Raw genomic sequence first — 6,941 nt, 5'->3', positions numbered from 1 at the left:
TCTGTCAATGTAGTGATTGCCCTTATCATGGTAAGCAATAAATTCAGCTTTGCTTAACCAACAGGATTATTTTTGCTGTATTTCTCAGGAACTTAGCATTTGATAATAGAATAAAAAGGCTTAAATTACAAGGTACTATATAAAAAGGTCCCATACAAGATTAGGGTTAGCATGGCATAGGATAAGTTACTATACTAACATTCCCCCAAAGTGTACTTTAAGAAGTACTGATCTCTTGAGATGTTTAGACGGTGCTACTTTAAAGAAGGGGTCTACATTACGCCAAGTGAAATAACCCAGGCACAGAAAGATGAGTACTGCAAAAATAGAACTCATAGAAGCAGAGAGTAGAATGGTGGTTACAGGGGCTGGGGGGGAGGGTGTGGGGAGATGAAGGCCAAACAGTACAAAATTTCAGTTAGACAGGAGGAATATTTCTTTTCTGAGTTCTATTGCACAGCATGGTGAATATAGTTAATAATATTGTACATTTCAAAATAGCTAAGAGAATAAATTTCAAATGTTCTCATCACAAAAAACAAGTATTTGAGGTGATGGATATGGTAACAAACTTAATTATTCCACATTATATTCATAAATTATAACACCACTTTGTACCTCATAAATTTATACAACTATAAATTGTCACCTTGTAATGAAAAGGTGGGTTCTAGATTGAAATAAATTTGAGAAATATCAGGTTGAAAAAAGGTAAACTGGTCTTGTTGGTACAGGATTATAGTCTGTGCTGTAAACATCCAACTGGAACATATTGTATACATACTTTCCCAAACTTATTTGACTATGGGTATCTTCCTCATTAATATCTTGTGGAACTAGTGTTCTTACAGAAGATATTTTGAGAAACACTGAACTCTACTAAAGTCAACGATCCTAGGTTCAAGTGTTAATTCCAACACTTACTTATGTAACCTCAGTCAGATCTCTTGACCTCTGTTTTCTTATCTATAAAATATAATAATAGTAACAATAACAATAAATACCTGCCCTCCCTATCCACTTGTTAAGGTTGTTTTTGAGTCAAATGATATAAAGCATGTGAAAACCTGTTATAAACTCTAAAGCAACATACATATGGGAAAAGTGTTATTGCAATATTGCACATTAGAGATAAGGTAAACCCATTGGGGTCATGGGACAGTGTTGTTAGTGAAATAAAATGGAAAATAAAATATTCTATTCAAAGCTGTTTTTTGCAAAGTGGATAACTTAGCACAATTGAGCTTTCTTTGGTGATTTAACTCAAGACCAGTGATAAACATGACTGAATGAAAAAATATATTTGGCAAACATTTATTAAGCTGCCATAGTGCCAAGACACTAATACGAACCATATGAACTTGAGCACTTCTTGTTACTAAAAGCTTTATGATGTGTCTTTGAAAAAAAAAAAAAGCCAAAGAACTTCAATATACCCAACTGGTCTTTCTCTTCCTTAGTCAGCACTAAGCATCAGATTAAATTTGATCTCTCTATATGTACAGGAGAAAATACCACTAATGCAAGTAATATTCAAAGATAATCATTCACCTTAATAGTTCTATCTTTTCAGAACACAGACACAAAGAATGAGACTACTACAGGAATGAGTGGCACAGTAATACAAACTGTCAACTGATAGATTTCTTAAACCAATAGCCCTTTTTGATCAGAGACTTGGGTTCTATTTAACAATGTGAAAGGGTATTTAACCTTACAGTTGTATAACACAGCCTGGCTTCCAATAACTCCACTCAAAGAAAACTCTGTGAAGTAGCAAGAAATCAATTGGTTGTGAGATCTGAATCCTTACTTCCTATCTGCCTTTCATGAGCTGTCTAGTGAGGAAACTTTAGTTTACTCCTCTCCAACTACATTAGTGGTTTCCTGACTTCAAAACTGTATGGCCCAGCAAAATTCTCCTCCTTGGATACTCACAAGAGATTGTCAACTTTTACCTTTACTATGTAAGGTCATTTTTAAAAAGCTACTAGTATTTTTCATTTTTTAAAACGTTAACAAGTAGAAGCATCTAGCCTCATAATAAAGGACAGCCCTAATGATTAAAGAAAAATGCACCACATTGTTCTGTTTTTGTGACTATAATTTCTCTGTAAGCTCATATCAAAGGGTGAGAATACATCATTTTATGTAGTTTACATACATCCTCAGATTTAAAAATCAGCCTGAAAGCTGAAGCCATTTAACAACCTGAACTTACATGCAAACATCAAACATGCAAAACTTTACATGCAATATATTACTAAACGCTACCAAGTAATTTGGCTTCTCCAGCAATAAGGAATCAAAGTATGTATTCACAAGGAATTTAAAAACCATATCAAAAAAAAGTAGTTACATTCTTAACAGTATGCATTGACAAGGAATTTAAAAATCCTATTAAAAAAGTAGTTACATTCTTGACAGGTTTGCAAAATGACACTTCAAGAATGGTTCAAGTTATAATGCAAGTTATAGTCTGTAAAGCAATAGGGTTACTCATCTGGAATCCACTTTCATAAACATTAGATTGAGAAACATTCCAGATGACATAAACATGCCTTGTCCTTTCCTTCCTCTTCCCCAAAGGAAACAAAATGGCAAAATAATTCCTTCTTACCACCTTCAAACTTATATTGCTTCCATTCTCAGTTGAAGACTCTAGTTACAGTATAAAATGATACATAAAAATTTGCTCACTAACCACAAAATCGATAAATAAAAGGATTACAAAAGCAAAACAAGATTCTTTTTGGCACAGCCTGATTTCACACTGAACAGCTATACTTAAACCCAGTAGTTTTTAGCTTCCAAGATTTCATCTTTTTTTTTTTTTGCCATTTAATGTTTAATCTTTTAAAACTCTTTCTTTAATAACACAGATCATCTTAATGTGTTATAAATATTGCTTGCACAGCATCATATTGTTGGAAGCTTTCCTCTCCTGGAGGTTCCTTTTGTCTGTCCCCCTTCCTGTACTTGGCCCCTAGTGCCAGCAGCTCAAGAACTGGTAAGTGCTCTGAAGGAAGAACAGATTCCAATTTCTGCCAGCACTCTGGAAGCCACAGGATACGTGTAACATGGGCATGGAGAAGTCCCAGGGATACCAGACCAGAAGAATTACTGACAAAACTGTGTCTATGATGATCACCTTCAACCCAGATGTGACCACAGTGTAATCTGACATACTGGTCTTTGTGCCCCATGGTTCTTACAATATCTCCTTCAAGAACAATCACTCTCTTAATGATCTTCTGTTCTGGGTTTTTAGGAGACACCAATGAAACAATGTCACCACGTCATACTTCAAAATTCCTGACTTTCCAGTGGTTCAAAAGTATATCAAATGACTGACTCCTCCCAAGATTCAAAGGTCTTTCTCCTGCTGTTCCTCAGTGACAAGGGTAAGTGGTTATTTTGTGCCCTTGCCCAGTTTGGCCAAAACCCCACAGCCCAGCTTAGGCCAGAGGCAGGATTTCATCTCTAATGCTTACAGAACATTAGTGTAATAAAATGATGAGCAGTAATAAAGAATAGCTCCCAAAAATGAGAACTATATTCATTTAACTTTTCGTTACCCAGTATGTTTGGAGTACGTCTGATTTGGCCTGTGAATTACTTTTTCGGTTTTTTCAATGGTCACACTAGGATTTACTAGGATGTGCCTTAATACAGGCGATGGAACTTGCCCATAGTGCTATTCTGTATAAAGCCCGGACATTCGTCAATTCTTCTTGAGCAATGACACCAGGAAATTGACAGCCAGGTGGATGTTGTATACCAGCTCATCATCTGTCATCTTCACATGGTCAGTGGCAACGGCCACATAACACCTTCTTCATCTGGAATTTGATTGTGGATTTCACCTCATGGTGGCCACCATGTTAACCACATAAACTCTTTTCCTGACCTCAGAATGTCACAGTGAGAGAATTGAACCATGGCCTGAAGTGAGTACTGTCAGATAATGGAATATACATGGAACTGAATTGGGTTAGGCTAAAGTCAGACATCATTGTTCACAAAGTCCTGAGAAGCAACAGCTATGCTCATACTTCAGTTTCAAGTACTGAAAAGTCTTACTCAGAATGTTTAAGTAATAAGGAAAATTATCTCAAATAAGATGTCCAGAGGTAGAGTGTGCTACACCAGGGCTTCAGCTTTACTTTTCTGAGATTCTTTTGGGTCTGCCCTCAGTTATTGGCTTCATCCTTAGGCTGTGGGATAACCACAAAATTCTACACATCACATCCAGATAAGGTCAAACTCCAGAAGAAAGCGAACTGTCTCTTCTGAGCCTCATTTTTAAGTAGAGATCTTGCCAGAAGCCCCCAACATCTCACTGGCTCAAATTGGACTTGTCCATTAACCATATCAATCACTGGATTGGATTAGCATGTGTCTTAATAATCAAAACTCAACCCTAGTAGGCAGGGTTGCAGTCAGCTTCCCCTGAAACATGGACAAAGGGAGAGATCGATGGAGGACTTAAAATCTGCCTTCTGCTGTGAAGGATGCGACAATGTTAGTACGGTGACACAACAGGGTTGACTAGAACACACGGCAAGACACAGTCTTTTTTTCTTCCTGCTCCCCCAACTCAGTAGACTGAGGACATGTTAGTGCCTAATGACCTATTTCAATTTAGAAATGTGAAAACCAATGCCCAGAAGTCTCAAACTAACCAGTCTCAGGCTTCAAGGAGTTGACAATCAGGTTTAGGAGACAAAGTATGAATGCAGTAATTATCTTGCTAAAGGATAGAAAAGACACCTCAGAAATCATTTTACACATAAATCAAAGACCAGAGATGTATGGTGATTTGAACAATGCCACTCAGCTAATTGGTATAATAAATACAAGAGAAGAAATATTACATTACAAAATATGATTTAACAGCCAGAGAATGGTTAAAACACACACTATAGTTTGTGGAAAAACAATTGCAGACCAGAAAGGACTTTAAGAAATTTGAGCTCACTCTTGAAACAACAGACAGAATATGAGTGCATGTGGAACAGGTGATTTGTTAAAGTGGCTTCAGGAGTATTAATTGGGGTTGGGCTGGCAGGGAATATAGTTAAGGGCATTTAAATTTTCTATCCAAGAAGTATATACTTGATTCTGTGGAAGGAGGGAGACATGTATGGTTTAGAGAAAAGTTTCTTAAGAATAGTGGGAATATGTCAAATCTTGGGAATATGTTGAATCTTCCTAATGACTTGAGCTGATATACTCCCACCTATTAGTAAGCTTATTTCTGACATGCTTTATTAAAAATGCTGAAGCAAGAGGGCTAGCCAGTTAGCTCAGTTGGTTAGAGCACAGTGTTATAACACCAAGGTCAAGGGTTCGGACTCCCATCCTGGTCAGCCGCCAAACAAAATGAAACCACATAAGCTAGGAAGGTTTTCTTAAAAATACTTAACACTGCTTAAGTTATTCTTCAAAGTATATTTTCACTTAATTTAAAACTATGACTCTTAATTGTATTCAAATTTAAAAGACATTTTAGATAAATCAAACCTCGATTTGGTCAATTTACTTCTTGTATTTTCATTTCTCATGTTTTCACTTTAAGAATACAACCAGTCTGAGCTGTGATACCATTATGAAAATTGTCTTAAGAGTAATCACATGCAGCCAAGTGGGCAGAAAGAAGATAGTTGGTTTAATTAACAGCCAAAATATGGGTAGTATCATTTGCAATTAACAAATCAAAATAAGCAATTATTTTAAAAGTGAGAATATTTTAGACCTGTTCAAGTATAATTTGATCTTGCTACTTATATACTATCAAACTTCCAACAAATTTATTGTTGCTCTAGTTTTAATGGTATCAAATACAAAAGTTGCTAGATATACAATACCTACATACCTAAATCTGCAAGGATGTTCAATTTAAAATTTTACTTTTAGAGTTACACACTAAGTAAAACTACTCATTTAAATTCCAACCCAAATCAAGTATCTTAATAAAAGACCCACATCAAAAATAATTTATTGTAAGAACTACACCTTAAGCCTCAGGAATGAATTAGAATGTCCCAGCTATACCTAAAATGAGTTAAAATATTCATTCAAAAATGTTAATCTCATCATAATTAAGCCCAGAACTCTGCCTTTTATGCACAGGGTTGAATAGGACACAATTGACTTGAGAAAAACTGCTTTCAAAAGCATCATTTACCGTAATACTTTCTCTATGCAGTAAACAACATCACAATACTGCAAATACAGAATAATTATGGTATTTTTTGAATAGCATTTGTTGCTACATTCACTGTAGTGAAATTTTAAGAGCAAAATAGATTGCATTTCAGTACTCATTTTGAAAATAAGGACAAGATTTGGAATCAGAACTGAATTCAAATTCTACCTATTCCAGCAATAGCTGAGCCTGTTCACCTGAATGATGTACAATGCTTACCTGTCTGACATGGTAGATGTTGGGACTAAATGAATTAATGCAGGAAAACAATTCAGCAAAGCTCCAATAGGTACTCAAAGAGTGGTAGCTATTAGATATACCCAGGAATCTTCATTAAAACTTTTTTAGTCCTGCTTCTAATTATCATTTAGGCAATATGTGTTAGAACACTGCATTTTCCAATAGAGACCAGATTTTACAATACTTCAGTGATGGAGCTGAACAATTATGGAGGGTGGGTAGACCAGAATTCTCCAAGATATTACTGGTAATGCACATCATTCCTTCATGAACCATTTGTAAATGATCCCATATAGTTTCTATAAGCCTCTGGTATTAACAGGAATTATTCAGAAGTCTACAGTGATAGTCTTCAAGAACTGTGAGACTGTATGTTTTCTGAAATATCAAGACCCTATCTTATCTGTTCAGCCTACTTCTAATTTTCTGTAATATAATGTTTTTTAATTAAAAACTTGATAATGTTACATATATTAGAACACTAGAAAAT

This window comes from Cynocephalus volans, chromosome 3, assembly GCF_027409185.1.
Source record: "Cynocephalus volans isolate mCynVol1 chromosome 3, mCynVol1.pri, whole genome shotgun sequence".
In the NCBI taxonomy this organism is placed as follows: Eukaryota; Metazoa; Chordata; class Mammalia; order Dermoptera; family Cynocephalidae; genus Cynocephalus; species Cynocephalus volans.
Note: the sequence above shows the minus strand (reverse complement) of the source record.